This window comes from Lutra lutra, chromosome 5 (genome assembly GCF_902655055.1).
Source record: "Lutra lutra chromosome 5, mLutLut1.2, whole genome shotgun sequence".
In the NCBI taxonomy this organism is placed as follows: Eukaryota; Metazoa; Chordata; class Mammalia; order Carnivora; family Mustelidae; genus Lutra; species Lutra lutra.
This window is the reverse complement of record NC_062282.1, coordinates 152,182,522-152,206,473: the sequence shown is the minus strand read 5'-3', so window position 1 is coordinate 152,206,473 and position 23,952 is coordinate 152,182,522. Positions and strand designations below refer to the sequence as shown.

Here is a 23,952-nt window from a genome sequence, read left to right as displayed (position 1 = left end):
AGAGGAAGAGAGAGATACAGAGAGGATTCTAATAATCAAAATCGGAAATGAAAGAAGAGAAATAAAAATAACACCACAGTGTTAAAGGACTGTAAGACACTATTTTTTTAAAAGATTTTATTTATTTATTTGACAGACAGAGATCACAAGTAGACAGAGAGGCAGGCAGAGAGAGGGTGAGGTGGGGTGGGGGGGAAGCAGACTCCCTGCTGAGCAGAGAGCCAGATGCGGGGCTTGATCCCAGGACCCTGGGATCATGACCTGAGCTGAAGTCAGAGGCTTAACCCACTGAGCCACCCAGGCACCCCTTATATAGTAATTCTATGTTACATATAACAACCAGTGCTCCATGCAATACATGTCCTCCTCAATACCCACCACCAGGCTCAACCATCCTCAGTTTGTTTCTCAGGGTCCACAATCACTCATCATTCATCTCCCCCTCCAATTCCCCCCCATTCACTTTTCCTTTCCTTCTCCTAATGTCCTCCACGTTATTCCTTATGTTCCACATGTAAGTGAAAATGTTGGGTCTTTTTGTTATATTATAGAGTTACATATCTTTGTAAAATATTTCATGTTCCAATGTAAAATAAGTTGCATTGGGGTGCCTGGGTGGCTCAGCCATTTAAACATCTGCCTTCAGCTCAAGTCATGATCTCAGGGTCCTGAGATCCAGCCCAGTATGTGGCTACCTGCTCAGCGGGGAGTCTGCTTCTCCCCCTCCCTCTGCCCCTCCCCACCCTGTGCACATGCACGCTCTCCCTATCAAAAAAATAAAAAAAAATCTTTAAAAAATAATAAAATTGAGTAAAATCTAGCCCTTATGCTGCCTCTCCACACAGTACATTTCCCCAATAGATAATTGAATTTTATTACTGAAGTTATGTCATAGTTAACTGAAGAGTATGTGCAAATATATTCTCATATTTTACAGTCTTAGATTATCACGAACACACTATACAAATAATTCTCCACCTCACTCTTTGCATTAAACAATGAACAATACATCCTGGAGATGAGATTACAGTAATATATAGAGTATTACTCACTCCATATAATTGTGGAGTCATTTATTTTTTGGTTGTAACATTTTTTATTGAAGAACATTTCAATTTTATGTTTTACCATTTCAAATAGTGCTGCAATTAATAACTTTAATCATATATATTTTGGAATTTTTCCCAGAGTTCTTGTTTTTCTCCCCATCCCCAGCTTTATTTACGAGAAACTGGAAATAAAATCATATGTATTTAAAGTATACAATCTGGTGATTTTATATATATTTACATATGGTGGAATGACTACTGCATTCAAGTTGATTCATACATCCATCCCCTCACATATTTACCTTTTGTGTGTGTGTGTTGAGCAGGCTTAGGATCTACTGTCTTAGCAAATTTCAAGTATTGTTGTATAGTGTTATTACACAGTTTTATTAACTATAGTCACCATACTATACATTCACCTTATAACTGAAAGATGTGCTCTTTCAACGGCATTACACATTATCCCCACCTTCCAACCTTTGCCAGCCATTACTCTACTCTCAATTTTATGACCCAGATTCTTCAAAGAGAGATCACTGGGGCAAAGTGTAAATATGTGTGCAATGTTCCTAGAGATGACCTAATATGCCACATTAGACTAGATCATTTTCTGGGAATACCAGCATTGTATGACAGCAACTGTTTTTCTACAGTTTCACCCACAGAATGTCAAACTATGCAATTTCCCCAATCTAATAGGAAATAAATGATATCTTAGTATACATGACATTTCTTGACATGAATTTGCATTCGTCTTATTAGATGAGAGGTTGGATATGTTCAAGTACCTTTTGCATTTTTTTAAAATTTCTACCTAGATGCATCACAATCCACTTTTCTCTTATTCCCTAACTTCTCAAGTTCAGACAGAAAATATACTGATAGCAGCCAAGGGGTGCCTAGACTTGCAATTTGCAAACCTTGGACTATGTTCCATCTTATACATGTGTCCTTCTCACAGTGTACTCCAGATAAAGTTTTTCCTTAGCTAATGTTTCTCTTTCATTTCCTGTGACTCATGTTCAGCTCACCACCTCTTGTGTTTTTAACTGAAATAATAACCCTATAAAGGACAAGGAGGTTCTCAGTCAACATTAATTGATCTACTAATGATCACAATTTATGGATTCACAACAGAACATGAGGAACACAAAAAAACAGACTATGTATACATTGACTTAAAAAATCATTTTTGAGGACCTACTGTGTGTACAGCCATTTTATTCCTACTATATCAGTAGAAAGACCAGTGCTGAGTAAAAAGTAACCATCACACAAAGTGTTATACTCCCCACTAAGCAGAAAAATTCCAGATTCCTGTTCTTCATTTTCCCAAGAAGGATCATATGAAGGAAGGACTCTTCAGAGCTCATTGTTTTCACTGTCAAATAATAGTCACTATGTTCATTGTTTGTTCAAGAATAAATTATGGAAATATCTGTGACAATCCCTGAGAGCAGTGGGTCAGTATTGCTTCTGGGGAGCCCTAAGTCAACTTTCCAGGCATCAGTGCCATGTCAGCACTTAGAATAATTCAGGAGCTGGCTGTTTCACTTTTCCCATCATCATTCCCAACATCCTGATGTAGATAGGTTTTCCCAGAGCCCACAGAATCCTTAAAAATCTCTTCTTTTTTTAAGAAGAACTTTCGCATCATTCACCACGGTCTCAAGGAAATAATTTTGTATGTAGAAATTCTTCCTAAAGTAAATACCACTGGCAATGGGTCCTCCATTAACAGAGCAGAATTTTTTCATATAACTGAACAGTTTTTCCTCTAGTGACTCATCAACCTTCTCAACTGATAGCAAATGGGGAGACTTGAGGTTTGCCTTGAGTTTCTCCACTGACACAGGCAAGTCCTTGGCTGTAGTTTCCAGGGATGCATCATCCAGTCCAAAGTAAGATCTGTAGAGGGTTAAAGTCTCTTCCAGCTTCTCCACATCATTATCACTGACAAAACCCATGAAAGGGATTTTCTGATGCTCCAGCCTTCACAACAGCCTCCAACCATATCTTCTGTCTCAGAACATCCCTCTTCCAGTCAATATCGGCCTCGGTAACATTTGGCAGGTATTGCATAAAGATGTGGCGCTTGTGGGCAGGGAGCCCCCTCAGCATGGCGGTCTCCAGGCTTTGGAGATCATAACCAGACAACTCAAAGCTGGAAACTAAGAAGATCTGAGGATCACCCACATTGGCCTCCTGCAGATGTGTCACACAGTCATCACGGATCTGTTGCAGGATTTCATGCTTGTTAAATGTGCTCGATTTACTAATTTCTAGGTTATGTAAATCACTGTCTACTTTACTTCGGACAAAACAGAAATTCTTCTTCATTTTTCTAATTTCTGTGGCCAGAAATACATCATTTTTCCTAAAGCGTGTAGCAGAGATGATAATAAAGAAATCATATTCACCAAATTTCATTTTCTTTAGATATGTCTGTGGTGGAAAGGTAGTGGTCCCCACACCAGGAAGGTCCCATAGTGTCACATTGGGAAACTTTGGGTATTTGTATGGAGTTCTCATAAAGGTTGTCTCCACTACCCCAGTGGGGGCAGCCCCAACATCCTCATGATCCACCCTCCGCAGGGCATTGATAAAGCTTGACTTCCCTGTCCCAGACTCCCCAGTCACAGCTATGTTTACTGGGACATCCTCCATGTCTCTCAATGCATCGCTGATTACAGAAACTGCTCTCTGAAGGTCCCCGTTCACCAGATATGACTGAATCGAGGTGATGGTTTCCTGAGAGAGGATTTTTCTTTCCATCTTGAATTCCTTAAAAAAATCCTCAAAGTTGGAGGACAAATCACCACCCTTTCTATGAGAGGGTGTGGAAGAAGACACCTGACCCATGGCTGGAACCAAAGACACTACGGGGAAGAGAGAAGAAGGAGGGAAAAAGAGTTACCACAAAGAGGGGTGGCTTGAGATAAGCTATTATGGGCAGGGAGAACCTAAGTCCTGGCCATAATATTGTAGTCAGGTGCCCTTCTCTTTCTGTCCAGGCATTGTGTGAACTTCTGACCTAGATATAAAGTTTGTACTTGCTCAGTCTCTTCCCTTATCTTGGAAAGCCCTTCTTCTTTAAGATACTTTTCATTCTTCCAGAACTATTTCAAAGCCTGACTCTTCTTTCCAAACTTTCCTGCCCACATTATTCTTTCCTTATCTTGCTTCAGTTTTCTTTATCTGTAATGTTATGAAAATGATACTTCTTCTTGGAAACCTAAGGAGACAAAACCAGCATTTATGCCCACAACCCTTCCCACCTGTGGTGTGAGACCCTTTAGAAGATCCACTTCTGATCACCTCCAACTTCATGTCATAAATTTTGGTTCTCATATGGAGCTAAATAAGGATGAGTGGCTCCTTTCTTTCTCATAAAAGATACTGTACATCTACATTAGGAGGTAGGAACTTTTAATGACTGCAAATGTTTTTTCTTTTATCTAGAAAGTATGTTGGCTCATGAAACAAGGTGTTGAAAGGGTTCTTTTTATTTTCCCCAGAGCAGAAATAGCAGGTGGCATGGATTCCCATGTTCTAAAAAAATATGTTGGACTATCCACCTGGGACTTGCTATGAGCTACTCTGACTGTCCTGAGACCCCACCCATCACCTGCTTCATGCATGTGCATAAAGGGGACAGAAATCAAGTCAGGAAGATAATCCACTAGGGGACTGACTGATGTATAAAGTGTCATTGGAACAAAAGATGGTGTTAGCAAAGACTGAAGCAGGAGCTGACTAGGATGTAAGGCAGCCATGATAAAGAGGTTCCTCTGTCACCTTCTCTAATTATCAATCAAACTGAGCATGATCTGGAATCCTGAATCTATCTGATCACTGGGGTCTTATACTTTGAGATGGTGCAACAGAAGAAATCATATACCCAGGATTAAAAGTAATGTGAAAGACTTGTATACTGTCCCCTAAAGAGTTTGAGACCAGTTTTTAGGCCAGGAAGCAAGTCACCTCAAGTCACCACTGATGTCTGGGCAACATGCAGGCTAGAGAGGTGTGTTTGTGACAGATCAGGCACTTCACCTGGGGTCTCCTTGGTAGCCACAGGCTGCAACCTAGGAGAGGATGGCAAAAAAAAATGTTTGGGGAAGAAACTATTCAGAGCAAGTGTACATTGAACTGGCACCTGGTACATATATGAATGGGGCATGCAAACATTCTTCTTAGAAGAGATAACTAAGAGAGTCTAGCTTGTCAAGGGTGAAAGGGGCAGCTCTTAAGCAACTAAGAATCATGGTGCCAACACTTCTGACTACCCAGCAGGAGTATTCTTCACATACAGAAGAGTGGAAATTCTGAGCATCTGGCATGTGCAGGGACAACCTCTCATGTTTTGGAGAGCAAACAACCCCACCATCCCTTTTGAGAGCAGGGAACACACAAAGCAGAATGAGCCAGACTGAATGTGCAAGTGGCATATACAACGTGGGCCTTAAGAGGAGCCAAAAAGATGAGACTCAAACCCCATCAGGTGTAGTCTCATGCCTGTGCATTCTCAAAGGATGGGGGGAAAATACACAGAAGGTTGAAGAAATCTGACTGAAACAGGTCCTAAGGAATGGCACAAATAAAGAGAAAGGGAACCAAATGACAGGATTAGAGGGCAAGCAGATATGGACAACAAAATTCTGTGTGCTGAGCAAATTTTAACCACACACACCCATGCCCTATTGTTAAGGTTCCATACCTCACCTGATGTTGCATGTGAAGTTCTGTTATTGATTATTTTCTGCTGTAAAAGCAATGCAGGCGTAGCAGTTGCAGAGTAGTCTATGGAATCCCTGGGAACTTGTATTCCATCCTCTGGCAGTGTGTCCTCTGCAGCTGGGATAGAAATGGAAGGAGATGTGAGAAATCCATGCCAACAAAGCTTAGATGTGCACCTGTAGATATATTTCTCATGTCATTCTCTTTACAACCCTACACAGACATTATAATCATTTCCACCATGAATTGAGCATCAAATAAATGATGAGGTTGAGGGACAGACAATGAGGATCCCACCATTAGCAAAGCTCAGAGCTAGGATTCAAGGTGAGGGCCCTCTGCCAAGGGTAGAGTTCTGTCTCAGGAAGGAAAGACAGAGCACACATTATGGTGTGCAGAGGACTCAAAATGAAGTCAGTGTGATACACACAAGATTTATTTTCCATGAAGAGATATGTTAAAAAGAAAGCAACAGGACCATAATGGATCACTTAAGTTAAAGCCCCAAGTTGGTAAACCAAGACGTAGTACCTAACAGCAGAGTTAGTACCTAACCCCCAGGAATGTAATCTTTCAGCAGTCAGCATGGCCATATCCTGGTCAGCACTAAAACCTTTACTGACAGATTCCCTCCTCTTCTCTTAGAAGGACAACATTGCCTAAAGCAATGTATTCTCTGTTAATAATTTTTTTCTTATCTACTTTACCTAAAAACCTTTTCATTTTTGCAGCTCAGTGGAGATCCTTTCTATTTGCTAGCTGGGATACTACTCAATTCAAAAATTATTTAATAAAGCTAATGAAGTCTTTAGAATTTATTTGTTTCAATTTTTTAAACAAATTTGGTGGCAGTGTCTAGATCCAAAGCAAATTTCTGACTGTATTTGGAGACTATAAGAAACACAGGTGTGGAGTCCCATGAATCCTTTTGAGTTCACTGTCTTTTTCAACATTTCCAAGGACCATTGTAAGTTCATCTTGCTTTGAGCTCTGATCTCTTTTGCCTTATAGCTCCTGATTGAGTTGACTTAATGGATTAATCTATCTCTGACAGAAGGCTCTGACAGAACTCCCATCCTTCACCCTTAGTTCAATCCAGAAGTCCACATTAGAACCCCTTCCCCAGTTCCAGCCCACAGTCTGTATTTACTGATCTTTGCTGGTTTAGTATGTTCCCCCATTTCCTGCCTGCAGTCTTCATTAATGGAACCTGCTAATATTTATATATATAATGAAATACTATTCAACCATAAAGAAAGAATGAAATCTTGCCATTTGCAAGGAAGTGGATGGAGACAGTATTATAGCTCTGTGACACATATGCTATATGTGTCATTCAAAGAAAAGTACTATATTATTTCAACCTTATGTAGAATTTAGGAAACAAAACAGATGATCATGGAGGAAAAAATAGAGAAGAAAATCAGGAAGAGACTTTTAATTATAGAGAACAAATGGGTGGTTACCAGAGGGGAAGCATGGACGGGGGTGGAATAAATAGACAGTGGGGTTTATGGAGTGTACTTGTCATGATGAGCATGGGCACTGTATGTAAGTGTTGAATTACTTAATTGTACACCTGAAACTAATATTATATAGTATGGTATCTAACTGGGATTTAAGTACTTGGTGTTATGCACAACTAGTGAATCACTGAACACTACATCAAAAACTATGAAGTATTATATGTTGGCTAATTAAAATTAATGGAAAAAAGACACTTAACAAAGGGATAGATAATAAATAAATACATACATACTTGGGGAAAAAGAACTATGGTTCTGGAAGCTATAAAAATTACAAGACTTTTTTGTGGGTCCTGAAAACTTGACTTGGTTATATGAGGTTGGGAGCCACAAAATAATGCCAAACAAAAATGTGGGTTTTGATTTGATTTTCTACTAGATGTGGTTGAAGAGAAATGTGTGTTGAACTCCATTGTAATTAGGGTCCCACCAAACTGCTGCCAGGCCTCAGGGAGATTTACAACTTAGAATTATACTTACCATTTTGGTCTCTCTGGTCACAGAGAAAGGCAACAGAGAGGAACACACAGAGGGATGCACAAGGAAAACACTACCCGAAAGCCACTGGCTGATTTTTGTAAAATTTTTAATTGGTGGGGCTCAAAGACTAGAGCTTAAGATTGGTGGCTTGGTTGGGATAGAGTTGGGAGGAAACTGCATTGCTCCTGGAGGGAGGGCAGACAAATGACCCAAAAATAGAGTTAAAACAGTGATCTGGGGGTACCTGGGTGACTCAGTGGGTTGGGCCTCTGCCTTTGGCTCAGGTCATGATCCCAAGTTCCTGTGATCAAGCCTCAAGTCAGACTCTCTGCTCGGTGGGGAGCCTGCTTCCCCTTCTCTCTCTGTCTGCCTCTCTGCCTACTTGTGATCTCTCTCTCTCTCTCTCTCTTTCTCTGTCAAATAAATAAATAAAATCTTAAAAAATATAGTGATCTGAAAAATACCTAGGACACACAAATGGGAGACGTCACTCTACTGAGAGTACTTCCCTGAAAACAGTAGCATGAAGAATCCTTTCTGAGGACAATGAGCTAGATGGAACCATTTCCCTACCCCTGCCCCCCAGCATAAACAGAGAATCACTTGCATTAAACAACTGAGCACCAACACTGGCTGCCTAACCTACTTACACGAGGTCTCACAAACCCATGTTCTACCAGAACTGCCCATCTTGGTGAAGTTTGCCTTGGTCCCAATACAGCACACCACTCCCCCAGAAGACAAGCAGAAACCACCACACACACTGTATCTCTAGACCAGAGACTTTTACAAGTTCTCACTGAAGTAGCATCAGGTCTCATTTAGCAAATAGACCAGAGCACACCTAGTTAAAACTCACCACACTCTGGAAAAGGTTCAAACACTGTCCACTGTAGGAAAGGACAGCCTCTGCAGATGACAGCCTGGAAGGACAAAGTAGCCAAAACACAGTAGCTGCGTGTATGCAGCACACACCAGAGATATCAAAAAGCACCAGGCCACAGACATTACTCTCAGGAGCAGAAACATAGCAGGCTTTTCTAACACAGAGAAGAAGAACACAGTGACTTAAACAAAATACCAAGGCAGAATAATTCATCCTAACTGAAATAACAAGAGGAGGTCATATCCAGAGATCTAATCAAAACATATAAGTAATATGCCTTATGGATAATTTAAAGCAACAATCACAAATATACTGGACTTGAGAAAAGAATGGAAGACTTCAGGGAGGTCCATACCAAAGAGATAAAAGAGTTAAAAAACAGAAATGAAAAATGCAATAATTGACATTCAAAACAGACTGGATGCAGTGAATACAAGGGTAGAAGAAGGAGAGGAATGAATAAGTGATAAAGAGGATAAAACAAAATTATGGAGCATAAGGAGTAACACAGAGGACATTGGGAGATGGAGAGGAGAAGTGAGTTGGGGGAAATCAGAAGGGGAGATAAACTGTGAGACACTGATCTCTGAGAGAAAAACTGAGTGTTTTGGAGGGGAAGGGGCAGGGGTGGGGTGAGCCTGGTAGTGGGTATTGTGGAGAGCACGTATTGCATGGAACACTAGGTATGGTACATAAACAATGAATTTTGGAACAGTGAAAAAAAATAAAATAAAATAAACATTTTTTAAAAAAGAAGTGAAAATAAAAGCAAAAGATTTTTTTTAATATTTTATTTATTTATTTGACAGAGAGAGAGAGATCACAAGTAGGCAGAGAGGCAGGCGGGGGTGGGGGGAAGCAGGCTCCCCGCTGAGCAGAGAGCCCCATGCGGGGCTCAGTCCCAGGACCCTGAGATCATGACCTGAGCCGAAGGCAGAGGCTTAACCCACTGAGACACCCAGGTGCCCCAAAAGCAAAAGATTTTTAAGAGGAAGATTAAAAAAAAATGAAGTTGAACAAAAATGAAAAAAAAGAAATATGTAACACAAGAAGAGACTTAGAGAACTCAGTAACTCCATCAAACATAGTAACATTTGTATTATAAGAGTCCCAGAAGAAGAAGAGAGAGAAAACAGGACAGAAAATTTATTTGAAGAAATCATAGCTTAAAACTTCCCAAATCTAGGAAAGGAAATAGACATCCAAATTCAGGAGGCACAGAGAACTCCCACCAAATTCAACAAAAACAGATCAACACCAAGACATATTGTAATTAAATTTGCAAAATATAGCAATAAGGAAAAAATCTTAAAAGAAACAAGAAAAATATTGTTAAAAATGTCTATGCTACCCAATCAACCTACACATTCAGTGTAATTTCTATCTAAATACCACTAACATTTTCCACAGGGCTGAAACAAACAATCCAAAATTTATATGGAAACAGAAGACCCCAAGTAGCCAAAGGAATGTTGAAAAAGAAAAACAAAGCTGGGGGCATCAAAATATGGCTTCAAGCTGTGTTAGAAAGCTGCAATCATCAAAATAATATGGGACTGACACAAAAACAGACACACAGAACAATGGAACAGAATAGAGAACCCAGAAATGGACCTTCAACTCAATAGTCAATTAATATTTGACAAAGCAGGAAGGAATATCCAGTAAAAACAAGACAATGTCTTCAACAAGTGGTGTTGGGAAAAATGGACAACCACATGACGAAGAATGAAACTGGACCATGTTCTCACATTATACACAAAAATAAGCTAAAAACAAATGAAAGACCTAAATGTGAGACAGGAATCCATAATAATCCTAGAGAAAAACACAGGCAAAAACCTCTTTGACCCAGGCCACACCAACTTCTTACTAGATAAATCTCGAAAGGCAAGGGAAACAAAAGCAAAAATGAACTTTTGGGACTTCATCAATATAAAAAATCTTCTGCACAGCAAAGAAACCATCAATAAAACTAAAGGCAACTCGTGGAATTAGAGAAAATATTTGCAAATGTCTTATCAGATAATAGTCTAGTATCCAAAATCTATAAAGAACTTATCAAACTCAACACTGAAAAAAACAAAAATCCAGTCAAAAAATGGGCAGAAGACATGGACAGATACTTCTCCAAAGAAGACATGCACATGACCAACAGACACATGAAGATGCTCAACATCACTCATTATCAGGAAAACACAAATCAAAAACCATAATGAGATACCACCTCACACTGGTCAGAAAGACTAAAATGAACAACTCAGGAAACAACAGATTTTGGCAAAAATGCAGAGAAAGGGGAACTCTCTTACACTTACACTGTTGGTGGGAATACCAACCATTGCAGCCACTCTGGAGAACAGTATGGATTTTCCTCAAAAAGTTAAAAATAGAGGTGCATTATAACCAATTGAACTACTAGGTATTTATCTGAAGGATACAAACATAGTGATTTGAAAGGACACATGCACCCCAATGTTTATAGCAGCAATGTCCACAATAGCCAAACAATGGAAAGAGCCCAGGTGTTTATCAACAGAAGAATGGATAAAGAAGAGGGGAGATATAGATAGATATAGATATAGATATAGATATAGATATAGATAGATAGATATAGATATAGATATAGATATAGATATAGATATAGATATAGATATAGATATAGATAGATAGATGATAGATAGATGATAGATAGATGATAGATAGATAGATATACTGACCCATCAAAAAGAGTGAAATCTTGCCATTTGCAGCAACTTGGATGGAACTAAAAAGCATTATGCTAAGCAAAATAAGTCAGTCAGAGAAAGCAAATACCATAATGTTTCACTCATATGTGAAATTTAAGAATCAAAAGAGATGAACATAGGGGAAGGGGAGAAAAAACAAAATAAGATGAAAACAGAGAGGGAAACAAACCATAAGACACTCTTAACTCTAAGAAAGTGCAAACTGAGGGTTGCTGGAAGGGACGTGGGATGTATTGGGATGGTATAATTAGGTGATGGATATTAAGGTGGGTACTCGAAGTAATAAGCACTGGGTGTTGTATGCAACTGATGAATCACTAAATTCTAATTCTTTTTTTTTTTTAGATTTTTTTTTATTTATTTATTTGACAGAGAGAGATCACAAGTAAGCAGAGAGGCAGGCAGAGAGAGAGGAGGAAGCAGGCTCCCTGCTGAGCAGAGAGCCCGATGTGGGGCTCGATCCCAGGACCCTGAGATCATGACCTGAGCCGAAGGCAGCGGCTTAACCCACTGAGCCACCCAGGTGCCCCCACTAAATTCTAATTCTGATACTAATAATACAGTATATGTTAAATTGAATTTAAATAAAATTTTAAAAATAAAAATAAAGCCATTGTATACTTAGAAGAAGAAGAAAAAGAATAAGAGTGAGGATGAAGAAGAAGAAGAAGAAGAAGAGAAGGAGGAGGAGGAAGAAGAGGAGGAGGAGAAGGAGGAGGTAGACAAAAGAAAACTGACAAGGCTGGTTGCTGATCTTTCAAGAGAAACTTGGCAATCCCTAAGAGAGTGGCATGATATAGTCAACATGCTGAATGGGAAAAATCTGTAGTCAAGAATACTTTAACCAGGAAGGCTATCATTCAGAATAGAAGGAGAGATAAAAAATAAAAGATAATAGACATTAGTAAATTTAAAAAAAAAAAACAGAATAGAAAGAGAGATAAAAGAGTTTCCCAGACAAACAATTCTAAGGGACTTCATGACCAGTAAACCAGCCCTGCAAGAAATATAAAAGGGGACACCAAAAGTGACAAAAGCAAGAAAAGAACAGAGAAAATCTCCAGAAATAATGACAAAACAAGTAATAAAATGACACTAGATATGTATCTATCAGTAATTACTCTGAATGTAAATGGACTAAATGTTCCAATAAAAAGACATGGGGTGTCAGAATGCACTTTTTTTAAAAAGACCTATCTATATGCCTCCTAAAAGAGATTAATTTCAGACCTAGAGACACCTGCACATTGCAAGTGAAGGGTTGGAGAAATAATTATGGAAATGGACCTCAAAAGAAAGTTGGAGAAGTGATACTTGTAACAGACAAACCAGATGTTAAACCAAAGAAGGTGACAAGTGAAGAAGGGCACTATATCATAATCAAGAGAAGTATTCAACAAGGAGATCTAACAATTGTCAATATTTATACCTCCAACATGGGAGCACCCAAATATATAAAACAATAACAAACAAAAAGGTACTCATTGATAATAATACAGTAATAGCTGGGTCTTTAACACTGTACTTACATCAATGGAAAGATCATATAAGTAGAAAAGCAATACGGCCACAGTAGCTTTGAATGACACACTGGACCAAATGATCTTAACAGATATATTCAAAACATTGCACCCTATGTCACCAAAATACACACTGGACATTCTTTTGAAGTGCACATTGGATATTCTGCAGAATAGATCACAAACTGGACCAAAGAGCAATCCTCATTAAGTACAAAAAGAAAGAGATCATACCATCTATATTTTCTGAAAATAACAGTATGAAATGAGAAGTCAACCACAAGAAAAATTTGGAAAGACCAAAAATAAATGGATGTTAAACAACATACTACTAAAGAGCATTAACTCATTAGAAGTCAAAGAGGAAATAAACATTACATGAAAACAAATGAAAATGAAGACACAACAGTCTAAAAATTTGGGAGGCAGCAAAAGTGGTCATAAGATACAGGCCTGCCTAAAGAAGTAGGAAAAATCTCAAAAAAGAATATCAGCAGAAGAAGGGAAATAAAAGATTAGAGCAGATATAAATGATGTGGAGAAGGAGGAGGAGAAGGAGAAGGGAAAGAGAAAGGAGAAGGAGAAGAGGAAAAAGGAGGAGGAGGGGGAGGAGAAGAAGAAGGAAGGAAGAAGAAGAGAAGGAAGAAGAAGAAGGGAGGAAGAAGAAGAGGAGAAGGAGGAGGAGGAGGTGGAGGAGGGGAAAAAGAAAGAAGAAGAAGGAAGAAGAAGGAGGAGGAGGATAGGAGGGGGTATTAATGAAACCAGAAGCCAGTTCTTTGAAAACATTAAGAAAATTGATAACACACTAGCCAGTCTTAACAGAAGGAAAAAGGAAAAGAGCCAATTAAATGAAATCACAAATCAGAGAGGAGAAACAGCAAGGAATACCACAAAAATACAAACAATAAGAGATTATTATGAAAAACTATATGCCAACAAATTGGACAACCTACAAGAAATGGATTATTTCCTAAAAACATAAGCTACAAAAACTGAAACAGAAAGAAATAGAAAACCTTAACAGACCATAATCAGCAAAGAAATTGAATCAATAATCAAAAATCTCCCAAAAAACAAAAGTCAAGGATGAGCTAGCCTCACAGTTGAATTCTACAAACATGTGAAGAAGAATTAATACCTATTCTTCTCATATTGTTCCAAAAGAGAGAAATAGAAGGAAAACTTCCAAATTCTTTCTATGAGGACAGCATTACCCTGATTCCAAAACCACAGAGTCCACTAAAAAGGAGAACTACACACCAATATCACTGATAAACATGAATGCAAAAATTATCAATAAAATGTTAGCAAAATGAATCCAACAATACAGATTCCTTTACGGAATCATTCACCATGATCAAGTGAGATTTATTCCTGGACTTCAATGGTGGTTCAAATTTTGCAAATCAATCAATGTGATATGCCACATTAATAAAAGAAAGGATAAGGACACTATTATTCTTTCGGTAGATGTAGAAAAAGCATTTCACAAAGTACAAGATCAATTCATGATTTAAAAAAAAACTCTCAACAGAGGGGGTTAGAGGAAGCATGCCTCAAAGTAAGAAAGGCCATGTATAAAAGACGCACAGCTAATATCATCCTCAATGGGGAAAAACTGAGAGTTTTTCCTGTATGGTCAGGAACAGGACTGGGACATTCACGTTCACCACTGTTATCTAACATTATGCTGGAAGTCCTTAGCTTTGGCAATCTAAAAACAAAAAGAAATAAAAGGCATCCAAATTGGCAAGGAAGAAGTCAAATTTTTGCAGATGACCTGTTACTGTGTGTAGAAAACCTGAAAGACTCCACAAAAACTGGCTAGAACTTATACAAGAATTCAGTAAAGTCACAAGATACAAAATAAACCTATAGAAATCTGTTGCATTTGTATACATCAGTAACGAAGCAGAAGAAGGAGAAATTAAGGAATCAATACCATTTACAATTATGCCAAGAAACATAAGATACCTAGCCAAAGACTTAAAACACCTGTACACAGAAAACCTATAAAACACTGATGAACAAAACTAAAGATGACACAGAGAAATGGAAAAGAATTCCATGCTCACGGATAGGAAAGACAAATATTGTTAAAATGTCTATATTATCCTAGGCAATCTACACATTTAATGCAATCTTTATCAAATACCATAAGTATTTTTCACAGAGCTAGAAAAAATAATCTTAAAATTCACATGGAACCACAAAAGACCCCAAATAGCCAAAGCAATCTTGAAAAAGAAAAGCAAAATGAGATGCATCATAATTCTGGACTTTGAGTTATATAAAAAGTTGTAGTGACCAAAGCAGTAGAGTCCTGGCACAAAAACAGACACATAGATCAATGGAACAGAATATAAAAGCAAGAAATGGACCCCCAGTGGTTTGGTCAAGTAATCTCTGGCAAAGAAAGAAAGAATTTCCAGTGGGGGGGTGGGCAGAGAAGAAACAGTCTCTTCAACAAATGGTCTTGGGAAAACTGGACACCAACATGCAGAACAATGAAACTGGACCACTTTCTTATACCATATACAAAAGTAAATTCAAAATGATTTAAAGATCTAGATGTGAGACAGGAAACCATTAAAGTCCTAAAATCAAAGTAACTTCTTTAACATTAGCTGAAGCAACTTCTAACTCAACATGTCTCTTGAGGCAAGGGGAGGAAAGGAAAAATAAATTACCAGGACTTCATCAAAATTAAAAGCTTCTTTAGAGCAAAAGAAACAATCAATAAAACTAAAAGGCAGCCTATGGAATGGGAGAAGATATTTGCAAATGACATATCTGATAACAAGATTAGTGTCCAGATACAAAAGGAATTTATAAGCTCAACACCAAAACCAACTAATCCAATTAAAAAATAGAAGACATGAATAGACATGACCCCAACGAGGACATACAGATGGCTAACAGAACATGAAAAGATGTTCAACATTACTCATCATCAGGGAAATACAAATCAGAACTACAATGTGCTATTACCTCACACCTGTCAAATGGCTAAAATTAACAACACAAGAAACAACAGGTGTTGGTGAGGATGCAGAGAAGTGGTAACCTTCTTACACTGTTGGCAGATGCAAACTGGTACAGCCACTCCGGAACAGTATGGAGAGTCCTCAAAAAGTTAAAATAGAACTACCTTAGGATCCAGCCATTTTACTACTAAGTATTTACCCAAAGGAGACAAAAATACTGATTCAAAGGGATTCATGCATCCTGATGTCTATAGCAGCATTACCAACAATAGCCAAATTATGGAAAGAGCCCAAATATCCATTGACTGGTGAATAGATAAAGAAGATGTGAGATATATATATATATCTCTATATATATATACAGAAGATGTGAGAGATATATATGGATATAGATATAGATATATAGGTATCTTACAATGGAATATTGTTCTGCCATAAGAAAGAATAAAATCTTGCCATTTGAAATGTGGATGGAGCTAGAGAATATTGTGCTAAGAAAATAATTCAATGAGAGAAATATAAATACCATATCATTTCACTCATATGTGGAATTTAAGAATCAAAAAAATGAACATGGAGTGACAGGTAAACCAAGGTAAAACCAAGAAACAGGTTCTTAGCTTTGAGAACAAACCAATGACTACTGGAGGGAAGGTGGGCAGGGTACATGGCTTAAACATGTGATGGGTATTATGCAGGACACTTGTGATGAGTACTGGGTGATGTATGTAAGTGCTGAATCACTGAAGTCTGCACTTGAATCTAATATTACACTGTATAATTAACTAACTGGAATTTAAATAAAAACTTGGAGGGAAAATGTATTTTAAAAATAGCTTGAGAAAAAAAATCAAGTGGGATTTATTCTCAGGGTAAAAGTGTGGTCCAATGTTTGCAAAATAATCAATGGGACACATCGATAAGGAAAAGAATGAAAACCATGTGATTACTTAAATAGATGAAGAAAAAGCATTGACAATGTATAACATCCACTTATGATAAAAACTTTACACAAAGTAGGTCTAGAGGTAACATACTTCAACATAATAAAGGCCATATATGAAAAACCCTCAGTGAACATCATACTCTGTTGAGAAAAACTGGGAGAATTTCACCTAAGGTCAGGAACAAGAGAAGGATGTCCACTCTTACCACTTGTATTCAACATAGGTTAGAAGTCCTAGCCATAGTAATTAGACTACATAAAGTCACAGAAAGTATTCAAATTGACAAGCAGGAAGTAAAAGTTATTATTTGCAGATGACATGTATGATATACACAAAACACTATAGACTCCATCAAATAACTCCTAGAACTAGTAAATAAATTCAGTAAAGTCACAGGATATGAAATCAATGTATAGAGATCTGTTGTATTACTATATGCTAACAATAAAGCAGCAGAAAGAGAAACTAGAAAAACAATCCCATTTATAATTCCACCAAAAAACACTAAAATATCTAGGAATAAACTTAACCAAAGAGGTGGAAGAACTGTTCTCTGAAAACTATAAAACACTGATGAAAGAAAATCAAGGCAATGCAAAGAAATTGAAAGACATTCCATGCTTGAGTGGGAAGAACAAATATTGTTAAAACGTCTTTATTACCTAAAGAAATCTACAGTTCCAATGCAAGCTCTACAGACATACCAAGAGCAATTTTCACAGGCACGGAATGAATAATCCTAAAATTTCTATGGGGGAAAAAAAAAGACCTTAAATAGCCAAAGGAACCTTGAGAGAGAAAAACAAAACTGAAGGTATCACAATTCCAGGGTTCAAGTTATATTACAAAACTGTAATCATAAAAGCAGTATGGCACTGACATAAAAATAGACACTTCTATCAATGCAAAAGAATAGAAAACCCTGAAATAAACCCACAATTATATGGTCAATTAATCTTTGACAAAGCAGGAAAGAATATGCAATGGGCAAGAGATAGAGTCTTCAACAAATGGTGTTGGGAAAACTGGAGAGCTACATGCCAAAGGATGGAACTGGACCACACAAAAATTAATTCAAAAATTAATCCAAAATGAATTAAAGACCTAAATATGAGACCTGAAACCATAAAAATCCTAGAAGAGAACACAGGAAGTAAAGTCTTTGACATTGGCCAAAGCAACATTTTCTAGACCACTCTCCTGAGGCAGAGAAATAAAAGCAAAAATAAACTATTAGGACTTCATCAAAATAAAAATCTTGTGCATATCAAAGAAAACTATTAACTAAGAAACAACCTACTGAACTGGATCAGATATTTGTAAATGATATATGAGATAAAGAGTTAGTGTCCAAAATATGCAAGGAATTGATACATCAAAACACAAAAATAATCCAATTTAAAAATGGACATTAAAGAGGGCATATGATATGATGAACACTGACTGTTATACTAAATTAATGAATCAGTGAACAATATATTAAAAACTAATGATGTATTATACTTTGGCTAATTGAATTTAAATTTTTTTTTAAAGGGGAAAATTGGGTACAAGACAAGGACAGACATTTCACCAAAGAAGACATCCAGATGGCCGACGGACACATGGAAAGATGCTCAAAATCACATTAGGGAAATGCCAAACAAAACCACAATAAGATAACCAAAAGGTTAAAATGAAAAACACAAGGAAAAAAAGTGTAAGGGAGGATGTGTAGAAAAAGGAATCCTGGTACACTGTTGGTGGGAATGCAAGCTAAGACAGGCACAGTAGAAAACAGTATAGAAGTTTCTCAAAAAGCTAAAAATAGGACTACCCTATGATCCAGTAATCACACTACTGGAAATACAAGAAACTACTATAAAAAAGCACATTTCCATAAATCATGATATGTATTTATAAATGTACAATCTAAAGAATATTGGTATGACATACACTTAACAAGTACTTACCCTTTACTTTTCTTAGACATTAAAGTTTCTAAATGTTAAGAACTCTAATTAATGTGTGTGGCTAGAGCTACTAAAAATTTTTTAAAAAGGAAACTTCTCTAAATGAAAAAAAAGTAGGGCATGTGCTTTTGGTTAAAAAAAAAGTATGTGGATGAGAGATGACTTTTTTTGATGCAAAAGAAATTTGTATTAAGACTGTGAAAAAGGAGTCTTTGAAAAGGAATTTATTCATGGTCAGGACTGACTAACATTGCAATGAATATGTTCTCACATATAAGTAAGCTGGTACAAAATTAGAATTTGGTTTCTTATCTGTTAAAAGGACAAAGAGTTGTCTGTTTTAAACATTTGATCTACCTTTACTAATACATTGTAAAAGTTCCCTTACCATTTAAGTGATCTTCCTAGAAAACAAAGATCCTGAGTTTTACGTTTTATTTGTACAGGTATATAAGTGTTGTAGAAATTATGTGTAATTCCTGGAAATTTGATATGTCCTAGTATAATGTTATCTCTTAAAATTACCCTTTTACCTTCTGAAACTGCTGTCATCAAAACTGATGCTCACACTAAAAGGACTGAACCAGAATATCAGGAGAATGCCCCAGCTGACTCTTATGTAAAGGCAGGCAGCAAAAGCATCTATAAAGAATGTGGCACATGTGGATAAAATCCATTCTGCCGCTGCAAAAACGTCCCCTCATTGTGAGATTTCTGCCATTCTGATGTCAGTGTAACATGGCAACCCTCTGCTTTTGAATCAGATGAAACATGATGGGTAACCAACAGCTGTAAATTAAATAGTCAGGGCTTGGGAAACCCAAGGCAGTTGCTTGATTCTTTCCCTGGTAAACTCCATTGTTTCTTTGTTTGTTGTTTTGTTTTGCTTTTTTTCATTCCTTTACCCATCATGGTCCATTTAAGATGACTCAAACTATGACTGGACATTAGTGGGGAAATTTCTATAAAATTGTGGAAACAGTCTACAATCAATGTCTGATTTCTCAGGTCCATTATCCTGGAGAAATTATTTTAGCCCCCAGAGGCCTCACATCTTAGTCCCTCTAGACTTATGAAGACCTGCAGCTGTGGGTTATCAATATGTTCTTGATATTGTATATATATTTTCCAGTAAGGTTGAAAATTTCACCTGCTACAAAGTTAAAGCCTTCACAGTGCCAAAGGTACTGTTAGAAAATGTGTTTCCCACGTGCAGTATAGCTTCCACAATCTCCAGTGATTGAGGCAGCCTCTTCATTGGACAAATCATATCAGCCTTAACAAAAACCATTCAAACTTCTTGGAATCATCACTAGTCCTATCACCCTCAATCATTAGGTAAGGTTGAGAGATCAAACTTAAAATTTTTAAACTAGCCAAAACTACTGGATTTCCCTGCCCTAAGGTATATTGCCTTTGGACTTACTGACTGTTTGCAGTACCCATTTGGGGCATGTAAACTCACCCCACACAACATAGTCACTGGAAGACCAACGTCTATTGGAAATACAACTTTCTGCTGATCCCTTGATGTCGCCTGCTAGTATGACCAACTAAAGCAAAATCTCTAATGTTTTACCATAAAACCTATCATCAGTAGATTAGAGAAGTCATCCCACCTCCCAATTCAAAGAATCCTATCAGACACAGTCTAGAACCTGGTGACTGAGTATTCTAGAAACATAAGAGGAATACAGCTTTTGACTCCATTGAAAGGGATCTTACCAAGTGCTCTCAATCAGACATTGCTAGAAAATTATAAGGTGTTGAGTCTTGGGTTCACATTGCACAGCTAAAGAAGGTTTTCCCTGCACCTTGTCCTGCACAGATTCTAGATACCTCTAAATAAAATTGATGAGGAAGATAAGTACCTGACATCGAGGTAGACTGCTTTCATCGTGACAACGGATCAAGTCTTCATACTTTAACTAAAGGAGAAGCACTTTCTTCTTTCCCTTTCCTTTACTCTGGCATAATCCTGGAAAAATAATGCCTTCAGCTGTTATGTCTGAGCTCATTGCTCACAAGGGGAATAAACTGTAAAACAACCTTTTATTTTAGGCTAAGAGAAAATCTAATTGTGTTCCTAACCCTTCACAATCAAAATAAGACCTCTCATTGATCGGCTCTCTTAGGTTTACATCATTGAGTTTAAAAAAAGACCAACCAGAAGGTGCCTGGGTGGCTCTCTCAGGTTTACATCATTGAATTTAAAAAAAAAAAAAAAAAAGACGAACCAGAGGGTGCCTGGGTGACTCAGTTGGTAAGCGGCTGCCTTTGGCTCAGGTCATGATCCTGGAGTCCCTGGATCTAGTCCCACATTGGGCTCCCTGCTTGGCAGGGAGTCTACTTCTCCCACTGAACCTGTCCTCTCACGTTCTCTCTCCCTCATTCATTCTCTCTCTCTCTCTCTCTCAAATAAATAAATAAAATCTTAAAAAAAAAAAAAAGGGGGCGCCTGGGTGGCTCAGTGGGTTAAGCTGCTGCCTTCGGCTCAGGTCATGATCTCAGGGTCCTGGGATCGAGCCCCGCATCGGGCTCTCTGCTCAGCAGGGAGCCTGCTTCCTTTCCTCTCTCTCTGCCTGTCTTTCTGCCTACTTGTGATCTCTCTCTGTCAAATAAATAAATAAAATCTTTAAAAAAAAAAAAAAGAAAGAAAGAAAAGAGACCAACCAGAGGCATTCATGACTCTGGGTTTGCATCCTTTGGCAAGATCATGCTTCTCTGGTTAAGAGTAAATTTATATGCCAGTTTGATCCAGAACTTTTCCTTAACTCTGAAAGATATTACGAAATCCATGGCTAACACAATAGCTGCCCAAAAAAACTGCTTAGACTCTCTAGCCAAAAATCCTCTTGACAATAAGATATCCCCCCTTATTATCTTTTCTCCAAACAAGAGCTGTTTATATTGTGACCAACACCACCTGGTGCATCTGGATTAACACTTCTGGGGAAGTTGAAACACAGCTACGTAAGATCACTGAGCAAGCTGCTTGGCTTAAAAAGACTCCTTTGGTGGGATCTCTCTTTGACTTACATTTGATTGTTGGGGTCTTGGGAACCATGGCTTCAATGTGCACTCTAACCATTAAAAAATATCCTGCTCATAAAAATCATAATAATCTGACAAGTAGATAGTACTCTCTCAGAAGTTGTAAATGCATGTTCACAGATGGTAACCATCAAGTAAGTAATCTCCCTGAGACTGGACCATCAGAAAAAGGATGTAGATGGATAATTCAAAAATTATGAATATGAAGTCATAACCTGGGAATATCACAGAGATTAAGCAAAAACATGATGACAGGTGAATACCATGCAAAGATCAGCAAAAACAGCAAGAACACTGAACAGTACCTGAAAGTGACACCAGTATCGTACATTTTGATCACACCTATAACTTAAGCTGAGTCTGATCAAAAGCAGGTAATTGTGAAAAAGGGCTACAGGGTCACATGGCCACAGGGCCATAGGAAGACAGTTAAATTAAGGCCTCAACTCAGTAACCAAAACCTAATGCCTAACTACAGTTTAAATACCAAAGGAATGAGCCCTTTAAACAGTGAACTTTGTATTTCCTGGTCAGCACTAGGAAATTTGCTGATAGACCCTTTCATTTCCCCTTAGGAGAGTAATTTTGACTAAAATAATAGATTCTTAGCTAATAATTTCTTTCCTTTACCCTTCCTTTTCTACCTTTAAAAACATGTCCTTTCCTACAGCTCTGTGGAGTTCCTTGCTATTTGCTAGGTAAGATGATTCCTAACTCATGAGTCACTTAATAAAGCTAACTAGCTCTTTAAAATTTTTAGTTGAATTTTGTTTCTTAACACATAAGATGCATTGTCTCTTTAGTGAAAGGTATTTAGGCATGAGATGGGGGTGTCTGATCCAGAAGTTCTTGGGGAAATCCCCAACCCACTGACACCCCTGACATTCACATAATCCCTCTGTGTTCATAGGAATAAAGTTTGTTCTCCAGCTGCCCTCTGAAAATGTCCCAAATAGTTAAATGCTCTAAGTGGTTTACAGCCATCCATACCCATCCACCCCTCAAATCCACAGCCCCCAAAATCGAACATCCAGTCTCTCTCAACCTTAGGCCTACAGATCTGTAATTCCAATTTTAGACGTGGCCTCAATCCAAAATAATTTCTTGCTTACCAGCTCCTGGAGGAAAAGAGACTTCTGCTGTCAGTGTTGAGCTCTGAACGTGTCTCTGGGCAGCTCAGGAAATGCTGAGACTGGCTGAAGTGCTCCCTACAGCCCACAGCAGGAGCGCTGCTCTCCTCAGACTGGCCTTGCACTGGAACAGGTCCTGTGTGCTGGTGTGGTCACCACAGAGATAAAGAGCTGACAGTGAAGAGTTGGCCAAACTTAAAACACCTGTGGCCTCAGCTCCACCCTCACAGGAACCTGCACAAAGGCAAGAAGCCCATCACATTGCAGAGCTCTGCATTTCCCAGAATAGAAAGTGAAATCAAAGTTGAGGGCTCCTTTTCTGAGAAACACAGCCATTGTCAGGAAGGAAACTGAAAGGCATCAGGACCATTCATTCATATGGTGTGTTTTTGGCTTCATGAGTGAGAGGAGGACACTGGATCCCAAGCAGGAGGCTTCTCAGTGACCCCCAAAGGAAACCATAACCAGGCCCCAGGCTCCAGGCCAGTCAGAATCTGAATCTAGAATCAGAAAACTCAGGCCTGAGTCCTGGTGAAATAGCACTCATGGCCCCCCTGTTAACGTTGGACAGCCCAAACTCTATGGGGAATGAAACTTAATAAAGAGGGTATCTAGTCCTTGTCCCTAATTCCTGGCACAGAGCTTCAAAAGCCCTAGGAATTCCCTAAGTGATAGGAGTTGACTTTCTTATGCTAATGAAGTCATTCTTGGCAGGATCCTAGATAGCTTCCGGTTAGTGGTTGGTGACAGACCAACCATGTGAAGTGGGGGCAGGGGAGACATGGACAGCTGGATCTGTGGAGGAGAACGGGGTTTGGAAACTGAGTTCAATCGAGGGCTAATGATTTGATTAATCATGTCTATGCAATTTAATCCCCATCAAAACTCTGGAATTCAAGGCTCAGTGGTGTGGGCTTCTTGGTTGATGTTT

General features: G+C 38.2%; 1 pseudogene; it reads right to left on the bottom strand.

Moving 5' to 3' along the window:
- Positions 1-767: 767 nt before the first annotated feature.
- LOC125100142 (T-cell-specific guanine nucleotide triphosphate-binding protein 2-like) lies at positions 768-23,192 on the bottom strand (annotated as a pseudogene).
- Between the last annotated feature and the right edge of the window lie 760 nt (positions 23,193-23,952).